Source organism: Pseudorca crassidens, chromosome 7, assembly GCF_039906515.1.
Source record: "Pseudorca crassidens isolate mPseCra1 chromosome 7, mPseCra1.hap1, whole genome shotgun sequence".
Classification (NCBI taxonomy): domain Eukaryota; kingdom Metazoa; phylum Chordata; class Mammalia; order Artiodactyla; family Delphinidae; genus Pseudorca; species Pseudorca crassidens.
Window position 1 is genome coordinate 21,797,112 of NC_090302.1, and position 22,306 is coordinate 21,819,417.

Consider the following 22,306-nt stretch of genomic DNA (forward strand, 5'->3'; position numbering starts at 1 on the left):
CTTTGGATAGTGTTGTTTTGGGGGGCTTTTTGTTTTGTTTTGCTTTGTCTTCTGGCTACACCACACGGCTTGTGGGATTTTAGTTCCCTGACCAGGGATCGAACCCAGGCCCTTGGCAGTGAGGGCCTGGAGGCCTAACCCCTGGACCGCCAAGGAAGTCCCTGGATAGTGTTTTATTGATGACCATTCTTGTTATCATTATGAAACTGAAACAGAAGTGATGTTGTCCTTCTGAGTTGTGTCCATATGGTGGGGAGTGTGAACAACGAGCTGGGGGAAGGAGACATCCTAAGTTGATGCTGACTTTGTTCTGGGCTTTCTGGAGACTCAGGAACACTGCAATCTCATTTCTTCAGGAAATGCTTCTTCCCACGTTCTGGACTGAAGTGGGGAAAGAAATGGGACACTGGCTAATTTAGGACTTTTAAAAAGGCAATGTGAAATAACATCACTCTCCGGGGTGCCTTTCTCTTTCTTTTCTTTTCTTCCTCTTCTTTTTTCTTTTCTCCTTTCTTCCCTCCTTCCTTCCTCTCTCTCTTCCTCCCTCCCTCCCTTCCTCCCTTTCTCTTTTCCTCTTTCTTTCTTTCTCTCCCTTCCTTCCTTCCTCCCTCTCTCTCTCTCCCCATTTCTCTCTCTCACTCTCTCTTCCTTCTGTCCTCCCATCCTCTCTCTTCCTTTCTTTCTCTTCCTTCCTTTCTTTCTTTCTTTCATTCTTTCCTTCTTCCTTCCTTTGTTTCTTTCTTCCTTCCTTCCTTCCATCCTTCCTTCTATCCCTTGTTTCTTTCCTTCTTTCTTTCTTTCTTCCTTTCTTCCTTTCTTTCTCTTTCTCTGTTTCTCTCTTTCTCTTTCTTTCTTTCTCTTTCTTTCTTTCTTTTCTTTCTTTCTTTTTCTTTCTTCCTTCCTTCCTTCCTTCCTTCCTTCCTTCCTTCCTTCCTTCCTTTCTTCCTTTCTTTCTTTCTTCCTTTCTTTCTTTCTTCCTTCCTTCCTTCCTTCCTTCCTTCCTTCCTTCCTTCCTTCCTTCCTTCCTTCCTTCCTTCCTTCCTTTCTTTCTTTCTTTCCTTTCTTTCTTTCTTTCTTTCCTTTCTTTCTTTCTTTCTTTCCTTTCTTTCTTTCCTTCTTTCTTTTCTCCTGGAAGGAATGAATGGTGTTTCCAACTAAGTTTGTAAAAGTGACTTACTTGATTATAAGAACTAGTCTGAAGGCAGAACACCTGCAATTCTGAGAACCGCAGCTCACCCCTGCTTCATGGCTGTAGTGGAACCAGTCCTGCCATGCACACCTCAGGAGAATTGAGGCAACACACTGTTGCAAGAAGAATTCTGAGTTAGCAGCCGGATTTGGTTTGGGGGCTGGTTTCTTTGGGCACCTTGGGAAGTTACTTCACTCAATGTCATTGCTACTAAAGTAAGTTATGATAGGTACTGGAAGAACAAATATAACACAGCAGAGGGAGGAAGGGTATTAAAACTGGTTTGTTACAGGAAAACAGAAAAACAAACAAAAAAATATTATGCCAAAATTTATTTCTTAAGTCGTCTGTTTGGGGCCCTAGAGCACAGACAATTTGGATGGGTTTCCTTACAGGTTGAAAGAACAAATATCTCTGATGCAAAAACACATGTGTTAATATCCCTTCTCCCAGTGACAAAACTCACATCCCTTTCTCAGCTCTAGGCTATTGCCTATCAGCTATTGAGGGTTTCCAGAGGATGGTCCAGGGCTGGCTGGCCCTTCTTCTATCAGTTTCCCTTTCTTACATATTCTGTAGGCTTGGGCAGACAAAGCAGTTTGAGAATAGGCTCAATAACCCAATGCAAATAACAATACATGGGTTAAAATTAATTATTCAGAAGGCTACTTTCTCAGTGAAAGAAGGAGGTTTACCCTGTCTCTAATTACTGTATTTTAAATTCAAATCAACTCCCACGTGTTTGGATAAATTTATATATGCATTTTGAAAGTTTACATCTCTCCAGGAATTTTATGGGGACTTTCCCCCTAATCATCATACATAATGATTTGCAGAAACATTTATATATGTGTGAGGAAAAACAGATCAGCTTTAAAGTTCTAAGTTGGGCAATTTTTAATTGTGTTCTGATGGCTTGCTGTCTTGAACATCAATACTTTAGCATCTCCCAAGTCATCTGTTTCAGGGATTCATATCATTAAAGGTGACTAATGGCATCTTGTTCAATTTCTATTTCTTTAATTGATATTCTTCCCTGTGGCTAATGGTATCTGGTTTGATTTTTATTTTTTAAATCTGTATTCTTTCCTGCAATATGGAACGTTTGAGAGCTTTTAGGAGCACATGGAGTGAACATTCACAATATTTAGTGGAAATCAGATGAATGCTCTGGTGAGTGGATTGTCTAAAGGGTTTATTACTTGGTTAAACATCTGTTTTTATTATTTATCACCTGTATTATTTGATTTATCCTCACAACTGATTGCTGATTAAAGGCAAAGTGGGGACTTCCCTGGTGGCGCAGTGGTTAAGAATCCGCCTGCCAATTCAGGGGACACGGGTTCGAGCCCTGGTCCGGGAAGATCCCACATGCTGCAAAGCAGCTAAGCCCATGCACCACAACAACTGAGCCTGTGCTCTGGAGCCTGTGAACCACAACTACCAAGCCCACGTGCCATACCTACCAAAGCCTGCACGCCTAGAGCCCGTGCTCTGCAAGAAAAGAAGCCACCTCAATGAGAAGACTGTACATCGCAACGAAGAGTAGCCCGCGCTCGCTGCAACTAGAGAAAGCTGATGCGCAGCAACGAAGACCCAATACAGCCAAAAGAAAAAAAAGGCAAAGCATAAGAGACCCGGACATTGAAATATATGCCACAAACTAGTGAAGGATATAAAATAATAATTCTGCAAATTTGCCTCAAACTGATCTTCATCCTATCATGTAGCATTCACCCAATCCAAATTCTCATATAACATAACAAAGAGTCCCTTGTACTTGAAAAATTAAGACGTTAAAAAAAAAATAGTGACATTCATGTCCCATTTACCTTTTTTGTTTATTGGGAATAGAGAGTATCTACACCTAGATTGTTTTATATTCAGAGAAAATCTCCAGTTAGCTGCCTGGAACTTTCTTTCTAATCTTGTTATCCAGAAATAAAATGCAAAAATTAAAACAGTAAACCCATGGATTATTTATTTATTTATTTATTTATGGCTGTGTTGGGTCTTTGTTGCTGCGCATGGGCTTTCTCTAGTTGCGGCAAGTGGGGACTACTCTTCGTTGTGGTGCGGGGGCTTCGTTGTGGTGCACTCTAGGTGTGTGGGCTTTAGTAGTTGTGGCACGCAGACTCAGTAGTTGTGACTCACAGGCTCAGTTGCTCTGCAGCATGCGGGATCTTCCCAGAACAGGGCTCAAACCTGTGTCCCTTGCATTGGCAGGCAGATTCTTAACCACTGCGCCACCAGGTAAGTCCCACCCATGGGTTTTTAATGTTCAAAAATTTTTTAAATTTCAAACAGTTATGAAAATGTTTTTTTTCTATTTTTGATGGTACATGCACCCTTGATTTCATTCTTCATTGTAGTATATGCTTGATCCCCAAACTAAACTCAACATAACACGTCATTTAAATTTTTTGTTTAAAATTAGTGTTTTTCACATAATTAATTTAAAGAAAATTAGACTGTGCCATTTGTTAGATAAGAAAAAGTAGAGTTTTGCCTTTATATTGATATAGTATGAAAATTATCAGAGTACCTTAAAATGAACTTACAGTATACTGATATTGATCTAAAATAAAATATTTTAAAATTAAAATTGTTTCTTTATTATATACTATACAAAAATGATGACTTTTTTAACTCCTAAGAAATGAGACAAATGTATGAGTAATTAATAGAATGCGTTAAATGAAATTTATAACTTTACAACCATATATGTAAAGCTATAAATATATATGAAACTACATAGATATGTAGATAGAAAGATATAGACCTAAAGGAAATACTTTTGACTGGAAATCACTTGTGAATATGTATTTTATGTTTGATGGGGGAAAATGGAACAGAAGGGGAGATGAGTGAAATACTGGCAGAAAAAATCCTTAGTTATATCACAAAACCATTAGTCCACATGTCTCCTTTCAGAAAATTTACCTCTTTTCCAGGTGGTTCCCCCGACTTCCCCAAGAGTTTGGGACATGATCCTCTGTCCCAAATCCCCCACTCTTTTTTTCCAAGACTATCTCTTATTTGAGAAGTTAAGAGTTTGACGGTAGGTAATAACTTCTTCAGACCTTTCAAGGGTCAAGAGAGTAGGCCTGAATATTGGTTGGTTTTCCGTCTGTCTCACACTAGCTTTTTCTTTCTTCCGTCACCTTCTGGAGGCTGAGTCACATGAGCAAGCAGGCCAAATGTTCTCAGAGTCAGACAAGCCACTAATATGCGTTGCATAACCAGAAAGTAAACAGCTGTGTTTGACATACAGGCAAGAGTGTCCAACGTTGACATAGAACTTGGGCTGGTTTCCTGACTTGAATCTCTTCACGTACTTCTTGACCCTCAGATTGATTTTTCCTTCCCCAGTCTCTGGATTCTACAGTTTGGGAGTTAGCTTCCTGCTTACATTTGCTTAGAATAAATAGCTGTTCACAAAGCACTCAGTATGCAAGTATCTAGTTCATCCCTTAATCCACAGTCTTGTGTCAGTCCCCAGACATCTGGTACAAGAGAGGAAACAGATGCCACCTCAATCTAGGTTCTGTGAGATCAGAGTCCATCATTTCGGTTCCTCTCTGGTTTCCTGAGACAGCCTTCTCCATGCTTCTACTACCAAGTATGCCTCAACTTTTGCATGGCTAGCTGTAAGCTCTCTTTATTGGTGCAGTGAACCTTGAGTTGTTAACTGTTTCTATAAGCAATGCAAAAAGAAGAATTGTTCCTAAAAGCAATTCAGTTTCCTAAGGTCTTAGAAACATGTCCCTTTCAAAACTGATCAGTACTTTCTAAAACTTTGCTAAGAAGTTTCATCTTTTCTAATCCACAGTCTTGCTGCATGTATCATGGTCCCCTGTTGGTGAAAAATCATGAAAGTGTCAATTTCGTGTGGTACTGAGGTCCCTTTGTCTTGCTAGCTGGCTCTTGGAGGGCCCATGAAAGAATGCCTTTATCTAGCTACTTGGAAGGTGTATTATAGTCAAGGAGAGAAATAAAGAAGGACTCAAGAAAGGGAACATGATGCAAGCACTGAAAATCACTTAGTATATACAATAAGGACACATAGTTCCATAGTGACTGCAAAAACCAAAGATTATTCTTGGAATTGATTGTTTGGTTAAACATGTATGACAATAACCTGAGTATAGAACTTATACTTGCCTATTTTACATTTTTTATATTATAATCTCTATGCTAAACTGTAGGGTCTGTGAGAGAAGGGATTTTTATTTCTCTATCATTGTGTCATCTGTGTCCTATACATGCTAGGTTCTCAGTAACCAAAATTGGACAGTGAGGAAAAAAACATGTGAGCTAGTCAAAATTTTAAAAACTTTTTCATCATGCAGAGAAATAAATGTAAATACTAATAGAATTAGAAACATTGATTTATTTTCCAAACATTATCAAAATTCTGTCATAAAACTTTAAGCTAAATATCCAAAGATAGAAAACAAAGAAAAAAAAGAGCATAAGAAAGAATGCAAAACACAAAATTTGAGATGAGAAACCAAATTTATCAGTCATAAAAATAAATGTAAATGAGTGAAATTGTCCTATTAAAAGACAAAGACTTCCATATTAATTTTAAAGATCTGTTGTTTATTTATGTTTAATGTCTGATAAATAACTTTTATTTGTATAAAATAGGCCATTCGAAAATAGCTATTGTTATAACATCACAAGCCATGAACATAGTCAAAGAGTTTTGGAGGTGTTGAAATTTAAAAATCTCTATGAGTAACACAATCATTTAAGTTACATCCAAAAAAGATTGAAAGTATGAGGATAGAAAGGTATCACAGTCATGTACTTTTGGAAATACTACCTTCACCTCTAAGCACCTTTTGGGTGATAGCTATTTTATATGCACCAAAAATTCATAATAAATATTAAATTACCCCCAAAGACAGAGATGAAACATTAACACAAATATAAAGTAATTTTATGTAAGGTTAAAAACCTATTTTAAAATGCTTCCAAATATGCAGAGCTATAGACTAATGCATTGTACCCTCTGAGTTGAGGGTAGAAATATAAGTAGGGGTAGGGTCATGAAAGAACTTATAAATAAACTATGTTAGATTTTTCTTAAATGCAATGGGAGCTATGTAAAAGTTTTAAGTACAGGGAAAGGCATAATTAGATTTGCCATTTAGAAGGATCACTCTATTAGTCACAGCAAGAATGAAGGAGCTTGGGACTTCCCTCGTGGTCCAGTGGTTAAGAATCTGCCTTCCAATGCAGGGGACGTGGGTTCAATCCCTGGTCGGGGAAATAAGATCCCACACGCAAGGGGGTAACTAAGCCTGTGGGCCACAACAACTGAGCCTGGGTGCTCTAGAGCCCATGAGCCACAACTAGAGAGAAGCCCACATGCTGCAACAAGGATCCCGTGTGCCGCAACTAAGACCCAACACAGCCAAATAAATAAATAAATATTTTAAAAAGAAAGAAAAAGAATGAAGGAGCTCTAGAAGTATCAGAGAAGCCAGTTAAGAAGCTAAGACAAGCATCAAGGAGAGAAAAAATGGCAGCCTTCTGAAGGTGATGGCACTGGAGAAGTAGAGAGGTAAATATATTTGAGAGGTATTTAGAAGGTAGAATGGATAAGACTTGGTGATTGATTGTGTGGGTGAACATGGCAGAGTGTATTTCCAAAGATGGCTACAATAATATTTCCCATCCAGATCAAGAGATGGAGGCTTGCTCCCCAATCTTAACTCTGGGTGAGCCCTGAGACTAGTCCCTCTAACCAGTAGAACATGCACGAAGTAACACTGTGTCATTTCCAGTGCTCAACCAGCCTGGTATCTTCCACTTCCTGTCTCTTAGAACCTCCAGGTAAGAAGTGTGACTACCCACAGAACAAGCTGTGAGAAGCCCAAGGCCTTGGAGAGGCCCTGGAGGATGATATGGCATGTGAAGAGAAAGAGTTAGAGGAGTACTGATGTGTCCCACACTGTGAGTGAAGAAAACATCTTGAAAGTAGATCCCCTACCCCAGATATCCCAGGTGATACCGCATAGCTCATAGCCAAGCCCTTCATGAATTCCTGACCCACAAAATCATGAGTCAAATAAATTGCTGTTTTTAGGCCCTGTGCTTTGAGAGTCATTTGTTATGCAACAATGGATAACCAGAACAGTGAGGGAGAGGGAAAAGCATAATAGGAACTCCAGGTTTATGAATTTTGTGATGACGCCTTTTTTGGAGATGGAAGATGGTTGGGAAGATGATGAATTCAGTTGATTTCAATTCATCAACGAGAAACCATTGTAGAGTTCCCATAGATACATAAATAGTTGGTACAGTGTGCAGGGTGAGACTAGAACAACACAGAATCTCTCCAGGAAACCAACATTTCAGGGATAGGAAAAGGAAGAGCTTGGTAAGAAGGTCATGAAGGAGAAGGAGAAGCCAGATGCCAGACGAGTGGAGATTCAGAAACCAAGATCAGAAAAGGGTCTCAAGAAAGAAAGAAAGGTGAATAATGTCACAGACTGAAGAGAATTTAAGTCTTATATGGGCCCAAAGTGCCCAATGGATTAGCAAGAGGAGCTTAGGGAAGTGATATGAGAGAAGAGTAGACTGCAGTTCCTTCAGGAATGGGAGGGAGGTAAGGACACGAGACAGGGAGTGCAGACACTATTTAAGACCAATTTGACTACAGAAGAGGAAAAAAAGGGGGATAAGTCTTGAAAATGACAGAGATTGATTGAATGATGCTTTTCTTTTTTTTCTTAAGATGAGGGAGACAAACCTTTTTCCTTTAACAAAAAGAATACTTGTGGCAGTTTTGTCTGCCATTGTTCAACTGTCCTCTGGCTTCTTGTACTGCTGTGAGAGGTCCTAATGTCTTCAGCCCTAAGCCTTCCTTGGGTAGGAATCATTTTGCTTCTTCTTGGCTTCCCCCTGCAGCCTCCCCACCTTCCTGCTATCTCTGATCTTTTCTGTCTGCTTTCCATTTAAAAAAATAGTACTGTATAGCATAGGGAACTATACTCAATATTTTGTAATAACCTATAAGAGAAAAGCACCTGAAAAAAATATATATATAATTGACTCACTTTTCTGTACACTTGAAACTAACACAACATTGTACATGAATTATACTTTAATTTTTAAAAAATTGAAAAACAAAAACAGCTACTAAAGTGTGAATTGTAATCTGAAAAAGAATATATATGTATGTATATATATATATATATATAACTGAATCACTGTGCTATACATCTGAAACTAACACACTGTAAATCACCTATACCTCAATAAAAAATAAAAAATTAATTAATTACTTTTTTAAAATGTTATAAAAATTTTAAAAAGTAGTACTGACTCTAAGTCTACTGTTATTTCCTCCACAATTCTCTTTGCCTTTGTTGGTTTATGCCTTTTGAAGAACGTTCCTTTCACTGTCATTTTAGGGGAGTTTTAATGAAGAGAGATAAATATGTGTTCCATTTGCCTTTTTTCATTGGAATCTTTTGCCCGTGGAATACTAACAACACCTCTTATTTGGCCGGGAAGAAAATAATCATACATTCCTCAAAGCAAAAATCTTATAGGTCAGGTTGTCCAACAGCAATGGAAAAGAAGAAATGAAAATAGGGATATGAGACATGGTGGATTTTGCCATCAGGTTTAATGTGACTCAGCTGTGACCCAGAAATGAGGTGCAGTGGTTTTGATGTGAACCAAGGATTTCTTTTCCTCACAGTCATGTGCCACTGGCTGAGAAATGGCAACTGTCAATGTGGGGACAGTTGGTGGCAATAAGGAAGCAGGCTTGATCCAGATAGCCCTTCCTTCCTGGTCTTGTGTCATCCCCTCCCTGAACTGGAGAGCCTAGCCAACCTCAGACTGGGATGGCATCCTTCTTGCTGAGCATGAGATCCTCAGGACTTCCTAGACAGCCTTAGGCAGACTGAAGTCCAACCGGGAGGAGGTAGGGACTAAGGGGCAATGTAGGAAGAAGATGGGGGTGAGTAGCGGATAGGAGATGGGTGATGGCAGCTGGAGTTTGCCGCTCTTGTGCTTGAGGCTGAAAGGCCTGATTGACATCAGGCCTGAAATGACATCTCTCAAGTATCGTAAAAGTGGGCAGAAATCATTTTAGGGTCAGAACTGCCTGAATATTCTGAGGGCTTCTGGCCTCCACTCCAGAAGGTGGAAAGGCTGCAGTAAAGTTTGCAAAGGGACAGGGAAACATTATTCTGAGCAGGACCTTCTTCATGTGCTGTGTAGGTGAGCGCTTCTGCTTGTGTCTTCCATTGTGAAGGGACTTGAGTTTGTATAGATAAGGGATTCATTGCTGCTGGACAGAGAAGCCTCAGTTATATATATATACACACATGCACACACACACATATATACATATATATATTCTCTTTAAGATTCTTTTCCATTATAGGTTATTACAAGATATTGAATATAGTTCCCTGTGCTATAGAGTAGGTCCTTGTTGTTTACCTATTTTATATATAGCAGTGTGTCTATGTTAATCCCAAACTCCTAATTTATCTCTCCCCCCACCCACTATCCCCTTTGGTAACCATAAGTTTGTTTTCTATGTCTTGGCAGTCTTAATTTTAAAGGCTCAGTCCCACAAAATCTTGATGGGAATTATAAATTAAATCCCTCCTAATACAATAGAGATGCAAGTTAAAGATCGGGCTTCCTTTAAAAAGTTCTTTTAGCATGTGGAGTCTGCTTCTTTGAATATGACTTCATACCTCCTTGGATTTGAGATTCATAAATGTTGGCTGTGTTTTCCCAGAACTCTTGTCATGGGGATATGAGTCAGAATGAAGCTTTGCAGGACTCCAGGCAACACAGGCAGAAAAAGTGAAAGGAAAGCCAAGAGTGAGGACAACGCCCACGAGACTGTCATGGGTTCCATCCTCAAATGACAGGGATCACATGCTTCCCCACATGTGGGTCAGTTGAACATCTCATAGGCCCTTCACATTCCTCCCACTTGGGGCTGAGCCTGCAGGACGAGTCTTGGGAGAGAAACATGAAGAACCTGAAATTGCCCCTCCTATGAATACAGGGACCCTTGGCTGGAAATTGGACATCTCTTCAGGCTCTGTGGTGGTCCTGGCGTTTCTGGGTACTAGCTTTTGTCTGAGCTGGCAGCTGAGCTATTAGCCTTGCTTCTCTCTTTAGAGGGGTACGTAGCATTCGGGAGTAATGGCGCCTATAAGAGGAATTTCTGAGGGAGGGGGAAGGGAATTTCTGTGTTTGAGGGTTTTAGTGGAGTGGGTGGGTATTGTCTTTTATTAGGAGCAGCTGTGTAGTATAGAGGTTAAATCACCAACCTTGGAACCAGACTTCCTGGGCTCAGAGCCTGGCTCTGTTCCTAACTAGCTTTGTGACCTTGGGCAAGTTACTTAATCTCTCTGTGTACCTATTTCCTTATCTATGAAATAGTGATAATAATAATGCCACTCTCAATGGATTGATGTGATTATTAAATTACTAATATATGTAAAATACACAAAATAGTGCTTACAAACACCAAAAATAAAAAGTTTGCTATTACTCTCCGTGCCCTCTTCGGCTGCAGGTGCATGACTGCCACTAGAAGGCGTTGTTAGCCTTAGGGGCGTGGTGGTTTTCCCCCAAGAGTAGGCACAGAATCCCGGGACTGGGGAGCCCAGCCCCGAAGTAGGCCCTGCTCTACCCCTCATCTGAGTAAGAAGGATTTGTTATTGTTGGAGATGCAACCAACCAGAGCCCAGGAAAAGGACAGGGTGAGGCCCGGCCACAGAAAGATCTCGCAATTCAGAGGTGTCACGGCAAGCGTGAGCTGCAGCTTGGGAAAAATAGGGACCCTGGGGCCCAACAAGGATAACCATTAAACCTTCGCTTTAGAGAGAGTGCTGTGCCTTTATCTCAGGCTGATTTCTGGAGCCAGCAGAGAAAGGGGGTCAGCAGGAAGGCCCTGTGTGTTCAGTGTGGGGAAGCAGAGCACTAATGTTTGAATCCCCCGTGAGGGCGTGTGGAGAGCCTAAATATCTAAGGGGTCAAGTGGAGAATTGAAAGGAGATACGAAGCCGGGGTCTGAAGGTGAGAACAGAGCAATCAGGTTCAGGAGGAATGTTCGGGAAGGAGCATTTATAAAAGGCCTGCCTCCAGAGCCCTGGGTAGGAGGTCAGCTCGCAGGGCCATTGGGGCTCCCTCCTCTGCTTCCTGCTCCCCCTGTGTGTGACCCACGGTGGGTGCCTGCTGCTTAGTGGGCCCACATCAACTGTCTCTCTTTGAAGGAAGCCACTCTGCAGCCTGAAGAGTCCTGGACGAGGGCTACTTCTCTTCTTACCGCCTCATTCGCTGCGCCCTCTGCAGGAATCTATCTGGTTCTCACCTGATTGCTCTAGATGTTTAGTGGTTTCCACAGCCCGTTTCTCCCATCCCAATGAGGTTTTTTTTTCTTACTTTCTAGTACGCGGGCCTCTCACTGTTGTGGCCTCTCCCGTTGCGGAGCACAGGCTCCGGACACGCAGGCTCAGCGGCCATGGCTCACGGGTCCAGCCGCTCTGCGGCATGTGGGATCCTCCCGGACTGGGGCACGAACCCGTGTCCCCCACATCGGCAGGCGGATTCTCAACCACTGTGCCACCAGGGAAGCCCCGCAATGAGTTTTCATTAATGTTTGTCTCCCGGACTGACTTGGCCTCACCCTGGTATTCTTGCACCCTGCAATCCCCCAGTATCTGTAGCCTCCTCCGTGCATGCGTATGTGTGAGTATGAGGCAGGGAGGTGAGATGAGAGACAGCACCCGAACTGGGACTGAGATGGAACATTCCGCTCACCAAGTGGTGGGGCCCTGAGCAAACTGATTTTATTTATAGAAACAAAGAAATGTGACATTCCTTACATCGGAGTGCCACGCGCTCTCATCAGCTACACTGGTTTCCAAAAACTGCCCGTGTTCAGAAGGGGGCACTTTGTGGTCTAATTGGCAATGCCCTTATAGGAGGTTCCCACTGCCCCCAGATATCTGCCCCACCACCTCATCTGTGTCTGGCATTTTTGTCATTAATATTATTCCTATATTAGGGATATTTCCTTAGTAAGAGGAAGCCTTTACCACCCATTACTTGATGTGCAAAGCAACCTGCAAAGAGCTGGACCAAGAGTAGCCCTAACTGGGGAATTCTGCCCTCTGTAGTTTCTTCTCTGTGTCTGGTAAAACAGCTACACCAGGGGCCAGTTGCCTGTATACTTTCTCAACTGTTGCTCAAGGCACTGGTGCGGTGGTGCGCAGCCTCCTTCCCGGGCCCCTGCCTTCCCTGGGCCCCAGAGTCTGCTGTTATCACGCAAGCTGCTTCTGACCGCTGTTATTCCGCAGTGGCAGAGACGACGCAGGCACAGAGGCTCCACGGGTCCCCCAGCCCACCCGTGCTTCCTGGCCTCTCTCTTCCATATAAGGAGGAGTGGGACACATTTCCCAAGTTGACTCTTTGTTTTTTCTTGGATAGTCTACCCCCTTTTCAGGTAGTGGAATTGTGAGCTGCCTATTGGAAACTTCCTTCCAATAGTTTCCTCTCTGTCTACATGGTCAGGCCAGAAATCTCAGCATCATTTCTGATTCCTCCCTTCTCTTCACCTTCCACATCCAGTCTGTCAGCCAGGCCTGTCAGTTCTATCTTCATAAGGCATCTCAAACCACAGTGAACATACCTTACTTTTGTAACCAGAAAAATATAAACTTGTTATGTGTGCATGTCTGTGCATATGCACACCTGTGGGCATGTGCCTGGGGGGTAGATTGTATGTTAGCAATTTTTTTTTTTTTTTTTTTTTTTTTTGGCCAAGCCACTCATCATGCAGGATCTTAGTTCCCTAAACAGGGACGGAACCTGTGTCCTCTGCAGTGGAAGTGTGGAGTCCTAACCACTGGGCCACCAGGGAATTCCCATCCCAGTTTTAGGTAAAAAGATTGGGCACAGTTAAATCAGTCTTTCTACAGGCCCATAAGTGGGAGGGCAGAGTTCTGCCAGGTGGTGTTAATCTCAGGTAACCTGGTGGTTTCCTTACAGGGAAGGTAGGTAGTGGCTCAGGTAGTGATGAACAGAGGCCAGCCAGGGGGCAAGAGACTGATGGATGGTGAGGAACTGTTCTTGGGTCTGTAGCTCAAGGATGTTTCTCCAAAGGCTGGGGTCATTCTGAGGGCACAAGCAGGTGCCCTGGTATTGTAAGTGTCAGATGCCGGATTCCAGTTGGCATGAACATATTCCCCACTGGCTGGGAACTGGGGAGACAAGATGGCTGCCTCAGGTTCCACACAGATGTTGGTTTCCCATTCCTGGAGAGAGCTCACTAATGGTTAGACCTAAAAGGAAACCCCTGTGTAGATCTCCCCTCCTTCTCCAACTCCCTCAGCTTTATGAAAGGACATGGAAATGGTAATAAGAATGTAGGGCTTTGGAGCTTCATTTCCTGGGTTGCAATTTCCAGCTCTACCACATATTGGTTAGTGACTTTCAGCAAATTTCCTAAACTTTCTAAGCCTGTTTCTTCATTTGAAAGATGAGGAAATAATAGTGCATGCCTTGTGAAATTGTCATGAGCATCAAATGAAAGAAAGAAGATGGCATGTTTGATATAGTGCCTGGTCAAACAAAATAGACGCTCGATACCTTTTAGCTCTGATTATCACCTCGGCAAGGATGTGGGTGTGGCAAAACATCGGTCGCTCCAGATCCTGAGTAACAAAGGAGAGGGAAGTGTTCTAAGGTGGTACAACGGTACCTATGACAGCAAAGGACCTTCCCTGGTGCCCCCTCCATTATGGCATCATCATGGTGGTGGGAAATCGTGCCCCAGGATGAGGCAGGGGTGCAGAAAAAGCAGCACCCCAGAGGCCTGAAGCTGCTCAGACTCTGCCCCCACCCCAGCCTTCAGGGCACCCCGAGTTTGCTATGCACCAGAAATCGGGAAGTACACATTTCCAGAAAAATCATAGTGAAAGGAAATCAGCCTCAAGAAGTTGGTGGTTGGCTAAAATGAACTTTTGCCCCAAAAGAGAGACACGTGGCCGGAAGACAGAGGAGCAGTAAGAGTTTGCTGCCCAGAGCTTGGGGCCTGGTTCTTTCACCTTGGCTCCCACTGCCCAAAGGGGTTCAGGGGTCATCTTCGTGGGGTGGAGAGGAAACTGGGAAATATCCACACCTGGGCTCACCACGCTGGGACCACTCAGAGGACAGGGAATTGGCTTTGTCAGTCTGGGGCTTTAGCTGCCCACCTGGCAGAGAAAACAGGCAGGAAGAGAAACCGATCAGGGAAGGGAGGAAGAAGTTCATGCACTGTGGTTGGTGACACTGTTGGTTTTACACCACTAACCAGCTGCATTTATGAGGTGTCCACCTTTTGATAGCCTCAGCACAAGACACGTGTCCCGTTAATGGGGTGAGGGCCTTGCCTAAGGTCAGTACGCAGTCAGGGTTATGATCTGTGGAGAGCGGCTCTTTCACCAGTGGTGCCCACAAGAGGAAACCCCAGCAGTCCTCCCTCCTGCTTGACCCTCGGTGGCTTCTCAATTCCTAGCCGGGTGCCCAAGCTCCCCGTCCTTCCTATGCTGTGGGTGCTCCCTTCCCTGCTTCCCAACTCCATCAGACTTCACCACCACTCACCCTGTGCCTTACTTAGAGCTTGAGTGTAGGGGGAATTCTCCCCAGCTTCCTCTTCCAGAAGGCCAGCACATAGACCCTCTTCCCTTTAAAGATTGTATTGCTCCACGTGAAAGAGCAGTAGGATCACAAAACCAACACATCTAAGAGAGTTACAAAACTGATCGTTTTTCTATAATTCAAAAAGATACATGCACCCCTATGTTCATAGCAGTACCATTTACAATAGCCAAGACATGAAAACAACCTAAACGTCCATCGACAGATGAATGGATATAGAAGATGTGGTACATATATGTACAATGGAATACTAGTCAGCCATAAAAAAGAAGAAAATAATGCCATTTGCAGCAACATGGATGCAACTAGAGATTATCATACTAAGTGAAGTGAGTCAGAAAGAGAAAGACAAATACCATATGATATCACTTATATGTGGATTCTAAAATACGACACAAATGAACTTATCTACGAGACAGATACAGATTCACAGACATAGAGAACAGACCTGTGGTTGCCAAAGAGGAGGGGAGTGGGTAGGATTAACAGAGTGGGAGTTTGGGATTAACAGAGTGGGAGTTTGGGATTAACAGATACAAACTATCATATATAGAATGGATAAACAACAATGTTCTACTGTATAGCACAGGGGACTTTCTTCAGTATCCTATAATAAAACATAATGGAAAAGAACATGAAAAAGAATATATGTACATATAACTGGACCACTCTGCTGGACACCAGAAATGAACACAGCATTGTAAATCAACTATACTTCAAAAAAATAAATTTTAAAATAAAAAAAAATTTGGTAAACAGAGCAAAAAACAAAAGCAAAAAACGGATCCTTTTTACCACTCTGGTCCCCGGTCTGCATTCGTTGATTCCTTCATTCATTTATCCATTCAGTGAGTATGTATTGAGCACCTGCTGTGTACCAGGGAGTGGCCGAGGCACGGAGGATTCGGCAGTGAACAAGTCAGACACAGACCTGCCTCTGCTCTCGTGCTGTTCCTGGCTCCCCTGAGCCAATCCTGGGAGCTGGGGGTTGGGGGTGGGGGTGGGTTGTTGTGAATCTGATGTCCAGGTCCTGTGAACAAGCTCACTGGGGGCACTGCTCTCAAAGCCTGCATTTAGGCCAGAGGCAGGACTAGACAGGCTGAGCTGCTGGGCTGGAGCAGCTAGAAGCAGTGAGGCCGCGGCTGTGCTAGTTTAGTCCTGGTGGCTGAGGGAAGCCACAGGTCTGAGCCAAAGGGGTAGTGGCCTGGGTCAGGTCTAAGGGCTGCAAAGTGAGTCCGGGAATTAGGGAGAGGTCGAGAGGGAGAGTACAGGGGAGGGGGCTGCTAGCGGGTCAGGATTAGAGGAAGGCAAGGGTGCTGGGAGCTGGTGGAGCGGCAGGAAATGGGCTGTTTCTTGATGGTTACGACAACAACAGTGATACTGGCCATCAAGTGTGGGAAGGGTTTCCTGTGTCTGTGCCAGGCACCAAACTAAGCGCTTGATATCTGCGGTCCCATGTTAAGTGGGGCCAGCCAGGACAACTGCTCTGAAGCATAGAAAGGAATTCACCACACCTCCCCTTCCTAGACCCCAGCAAAAGTTAAGACCAAGTGAGCCATCCTTCCTCCATCCCGTCCCCCTTCAAGCTCTTCCTAGCGTCTATCTCTATGTAGGAAAATGACACTTTATCAGACGTAAAGATGAAATGAAGGCAGAGTAACAGTCTCCTCGCCCCAAGTGGAAAACTAGCATCATTGAGCAACTCACCTCTTTACTAAGCCTTTGTATATTCCAGGGATGACCCTCCTTGGGCATCACCTTGCCAAAGGACACAGATTCCAGTGCCTCAGGCCAGGCAGGTAATGCAAGTGAGTGTGTGTGAAGAAAAACCCACCCCAGTCCTCAGAGCAAGAAAAAGAAAAAGAAAAAGGAAAAGCCTGGGTGCTGAGGCCATCTGGAGGGTGCTTCCCGTCAAAGCGTGAAACCCAGTGGCCAAATCTTCTGTGTTTTTTCCAACAGAAGATAGCGATCCAGATTTAAGTAGGAAATCTCTAAGCTGTTAAATGTGGACAATAAATACAAAAATTAAAACAGACAAGCACTGTCTCTCTGGGACTTGTATTATACAAAGCAAATGAAACACATCTGAGAGCTCTCCGACGGCCACTCTGCCTTGCAACTTACAGGCGATATCAAAACTGAATTCAGAGTCCTTAGAACTTCTTCCCCAAACGTGTTAAATCCTCCCACAGGAATGGTAGTACTTTTAGGCATTGTGTGAGTGCTACTGTTCCCAAAACCCTAAAGCAGCCTCATAGTTCCATTACCTGCTGAATCGGGGAGGGGGGAAAGGGAGTGGTAAGAACACACAAGGGGAGGGGAGAAGATGAAAGAATTGGGGGCGGGTGGAAGGGGCGCTACTGTGTTCCGGGCCTGCCTATGCCGTGGATATCTTGTTTAATCCTTAAGCTTGTGCGGTAGGTACTCTTCCTACATTCCTAAAGTGAAAATTTCCTAAGGTCACTCAGGACCAGAGCCTATGGGAAGGAGTCCTTGCTCTTTCCAGTATATTCTGTGAAACTGACTGTTGGGTATCTGGGCCCGTGGCCTCAGGGTAGCTGACGCAGCCAAGCTCTTGCTCTGTGTGCCCCACTGGCCTCGCTCAATGCTACGGCGTTAAAGCACACACTAGTGCCAGGAGCCGGGGCTGAAGGGATGGAAAGAGCAGAGGGATTATCCACAGTCCCCGCTGCATCCTTGCTTCACCCACAAGCATCCCTCACAGGCATCTATCAAATCCTTGCTTTCTGGGACTTCCCTGGTGGTCCAGCAGTTAAGGTTCTGTGCTTCCACTGCAGGGGATGAGGGTTGGATCCCTGGTAGGGAACTAAGGTCCTGCATGCCACACAGAGCGGTCAAAATAAATAAATTAATTTCAGAAACTAATAATAATACTTGCTTTCTGCTCTGCACTGTTCTTAGAAGACTGAGACAACCTAGAAGCAACTGAGGCTCCAATTTCTACCTGCAGAGAGCGTTCAGTTCGATAAGGCGGACCCAGGGCTGCCAGAAAACATTGGGTTGAGGACATGTCTAGAGCAACTTGTGTCCAAGTGCAAGGTGAAATGGCTCAGATTTGCCCTCCCACGAAGACAGAATTGGAGGAAGCTTACTCAGAGCTGGGGGAAGCCCTGTGAGTAGCAGTGTTGGACTTGCTCTCCAGGAAAGAGACCTGGAGGAGGGAGCCATGGGCAGGAGCTGCTCATTGAGTCCCATTCAAATCCACACATCTGAAACACTGTTCAGTATTAAAGTAACGAAATATATACATAATACAGCGGGCATGAAGCTCAAAGACATTATGTTAAGTGAAAGAAACCAGACACAAAAATCACTTATTGAATGTTTCCATCGATACAAAATGTCCAGGAAAGTCCAATCCACAGATACAGAAAGTAGGTTAGTGGTTGCCTGGGGATTAACTGTAAATGGCGTGAGAGATCTTATTGGGGTGATAGAAATGTTTAAAACTGGATTGTGCTGTTGGTTACACAACTTGGTAAAATTGCTGGTGAATTTTACAGTATCTAAACTTGTTTACGCACGCACGCACACACACACACACACGTCATGGAGAAACCAGAAATATTGCACCTTTGATACAAGGCCAAAGACGAAATTAACTTGACACAGAGATGATCTGTTTCCCAGAGGTGCTACTTTCTCATCAAACCTGATTGGTCAGAATGACAGTTCGTAACCTCAAATTCACAAAAGTGGTTTGGGGTAAAGATGTTGGAAGGAGGATGGTGAGTTTGGTTATACCCTACGTGATTACAGGCAGGACTTGCGGGAAGGAAGCTGACCCAACCTCAGACTGACTGGGGAAATTAGCCCCGTCCATGAACACATTGCACTGGAGCCCTCCCTGAGCTTGCAACCCTGTGTAGGTGGCTGACGGTGCTTTCAACAGAGGAAAGGGTTGGGACTTTACCATTTTCACAACGGTTCAGTGAAGAAGGCAGAGGTAAGTTTGGGAATAAAAGAGTTAAATCTTTCCTTGGAAGAGAGAAATAAGGAAGCCAAAGGGGGGTGGAGGGAGAGGAGGAGGGGTGGTGAAAAGAAATAAGATTCTGGATGATTTTAGCTTTCACTCACTTGCTAGGTATGTGACCTTTCTGTCATGTAAAATGAAAATGTCTCTTAACCTCTCTAAGCCTCATTTTTCTCATCTGTAATCAAATCTATCTCAGAGGATTATTTCGAGGCTTAAATGAGATCATACACATCAAACACTTAGTGTGATATCTCATAGATGGATGCTTCATTCATTTACTTTGACCAGCTAATTTTTTTTTTTTTTTTTTTTTGGAGCATATGCTACGTGTTAGGCAGTGAAGTGACATCGGCAGATGCATAAACAAATAACATAATTTCTTAGGGATAAGTACTCTGAAAAAAGTGAAAAAATAATGGAATAGAGAGTAACTGAGTGGGGTTGTCGGGGGTGGGGGCAGGGGATGGATGATTTTAAATAGCGAAGGCAGAGATGAGACATCAGAGCAAAAATCTAAATAAAGAGAAGGAGCCAACTATGCAAGGCTCTGGGAGGAATATTCCAGACAGAGAGAACAGCAAGTGCAAAGGCCCTGAAATAGGATGGAGTTTGGTCAGAGCCAGGACTAAGGTGGGTGAGTGAAGCCATCACTCTCAGGGTCAAGCAAATGCAGGATTAGAGCCCGTCTTTATTTCACATGTTGATATTTTGTTCACCATGAATTTGGGGGCGGGGGGCGGCATCAATTTTGATTTTTTAAAAGTTTTGCATTAACATAGTATTTACTGTGATGACTAGGTTTTTTGGCACCCCTTCCATTTTTCACAAGATGAATGCCTCACTGTGATTTGAGCATGAGGTTAGGGTTATTGCAAAACAATCTAATAAAAAATCTCTCTCAGTTTTCCTGTTTTTGGAAAACTCAAGAGCCCAGATTATATTCAGAAGCGTTTGCTAGATTATGCTCAGGTGTCCTGAGATTCCCAGTCCTCCAGCTTCCCCTTTCCCCACTCCTCTGAGGGCACATGTGTTGAGGGGATGCATCAGAGTATCCTCCAGATCCCTCCAGGTTGGGAGAAAACTCTGGGGCCCCTCCAGCCAGTCCCACCAGGGCCCAGCCCTATGCTACTGTCACTACTCTTCTCCAAGCCCCAGGTGACCTTCCTATTCTACAGAGTTCTCCTGAGAATAAGAAAATAAGTGTAAACTGCAAAGCTCTAACAAACCCTCATTTGCTGGCTCTTGCAAGACCTCAGGCCTCTCTGATACCACTGGAAGAAAACCCTTCCCTCCCCTAGTCTGCCAACCCCTCAGGAGGACCAGCCTGGGGTGGTCATAAAATTGTGGTCCCCAAGGTAGCTTTGCTTTTTCAGGTTTACAGAGCCTTCGGTTGGAGATCTAGGCCACGTCTCATTTTTGCCAGTTGCCTCTTGCCTCATTTACTTTCTCTTGTAGCGATTGGAGAGAAGCAGCTTTCTTGCCTCTTACTTTGCAGTAAATTTCAGGGCTCCTAGGAGCCTTTATGCAAGTAGGCCCCCAGTGGCCTACTGAGATACCTTCCCCTCCCCCCCTTCCTCCCTCCCTCCCTTGCTTCCTCTCTCTCTCCCTTAACAGATATATTTTTTGACTACCTATATGCATATCACCATACTGGGGACACAGTGATGAATGAGACAGACATGGCCCCCTCCCATACTGAGCTCTCAATCTGGTCGGAGAGACTGATGAAGCAATTACAATATAGTTGTCATGATGAGGGAGGTGTGGGGTGCCGTAAATGTTCATAGATGGGATGGAAAAATCTCGAGCCTCTGTTCTTTTAAAATATGGGAATGAGGTTCAGAGAAGGAAAAAGCAGTGTCCTCAGTCACGTGATCCCAGAACTCTGGTTCTCTCCTTTCCAGACTCATACTCTTTCAGTCCTTTTACTGAATAATAAAGATCTCACTTTGGGGCCCAGAAAATCTCTAAAGGGGAAGGAAGTTGAGGTGTGCGACATAAAGCTGAGGAATTAACTGGGAAGCGTTCAGTAGATGGCAGGCTGCCTTTCCTGCACATCTGGCTGGCGCAGCCCTGGGCTCACTCTTACTCCACTGCCGCTGGGATGGTCCGTCTGCAGGAGAGAGAATCCTAGTCCTGGCTGGGGCCTTAATGCATCTTCTTACTTTTTCTTTTCATGTTTCCTGTGCCAACTCCACTTTTACGTGTAACACTTAGTCTGCACAGTATTGGTTTTCTAGAAGTTGCTCCCATTTCATGCAGAGATCAGAAGTCTGTGATGGGCACTAAAAGCAAGGAGTGTGTCCATATTAAGAAGTGAAATAAGGACTTCCCTGGTGGTCTCGTGGTTAAGAATCTGCCTTCCAATGCAGGGGACGCAGGTTCGATCCCTGGTCGGGGAACTAGGATCCCACATGCCACGGGACAACTAAGCTGAGCCGCAACTCCTGAGCCCACGCACTCTGGAGGCCACGCGCCACACCTAGAGAGAAGCCTGAGCACCAAGCTAGCGAGGAACCTGCGCGCCGCAATGAAGAGCCTGGGTGCTGCAATGAAAGATCCCGCATGCTGCAACTAAGACCCTGACGCAGCCAAAAACTAAATAAACTAATTAATTTTTTTAAAAAAGAGTCAAATAATTTCTTAAACTCCTCATTCTGGCCATTCTCACGTGGGACTTGCCCTAACCTCTGAAGGATAGCTTTCTTGGGTTTCAAGAAAGACCTGAGATGTTTTGTCATTTCTGCCTCAATACCTTCTATTTCTGTGGGCTTATTACAGAATGGCACCCCAGAGGCCATGGATACATAAAGGCGTGACTCAGCAGCTGACCTTCCACTCAACCTTGTCTTGAATGGTCTAACCTGAAGCAGCTGCCCTCTCCCCATAGCAGTTGTTAACAGGGCTTTCAGCCTGAGGTCGGGCATGTAGGTAGGTCTAGAAAAAGGCACTGACTAGGAAAAGATAAAGGGCTTTCTTCTCCCACACCCAGAAGATGGACATGGCTGCCAAGGGAAAGAGGCCAAGAAATGTACTCCCCAGAGGCAAGGTTATTTAAAGCTTCCCAGAACCTTTCTGAGCTAGAATAGTCTTTGTCCTCAAAATGTTTAGTCAGAGGTGAAAGCTGAGAGCAGGTGGTGGTTGCTTGGAAATCAAGACGATCTGGAAATACAGGCAGAACTTTTTGACTTTGGAGTCACTTTCGATTTCCTCATCACCTCAGGCTCTCTAGGGTGGCCTGGTGATTTCTCAGCGCTCCTCTGAACTGACTCAATCTTGCGTTCCTAGGGGCACGGAAGTCTGGCAAGTAAACAGAGCCACTTGCTTGGCTGGGTTTGAGGGACCATCACACAGACATAGAGGTCAGAGTTCAGCCACGCTGTACAGAATCCTCCCTCACTTGTCCCAGGGAAACATAA

General features: G+C 44.0%; 1 long non-coding RNA gene across 1 annotated transcript; it reads left to right on the forward strand.

The window, feature by feature from the left end:
* The first annotated feature begins 18,710 nt into the window (after nucleotides 1-18,710).
* LOC137226985 (uncharacterized) lies at nucleotides 18,711-21,515 on the forward strand. The gene is made up of 2 exons (XR_010944641.1): nucleotides 18,711-18,857; nucleotides 21,260-21,515. It is a non-coding gene; the product is annotated as an uncharacterized lncRNA (long non-coding RNA).
* The last annotated feature ends 791 nt before the right edge of the window (nucleotides 21,516-22,306 follow it).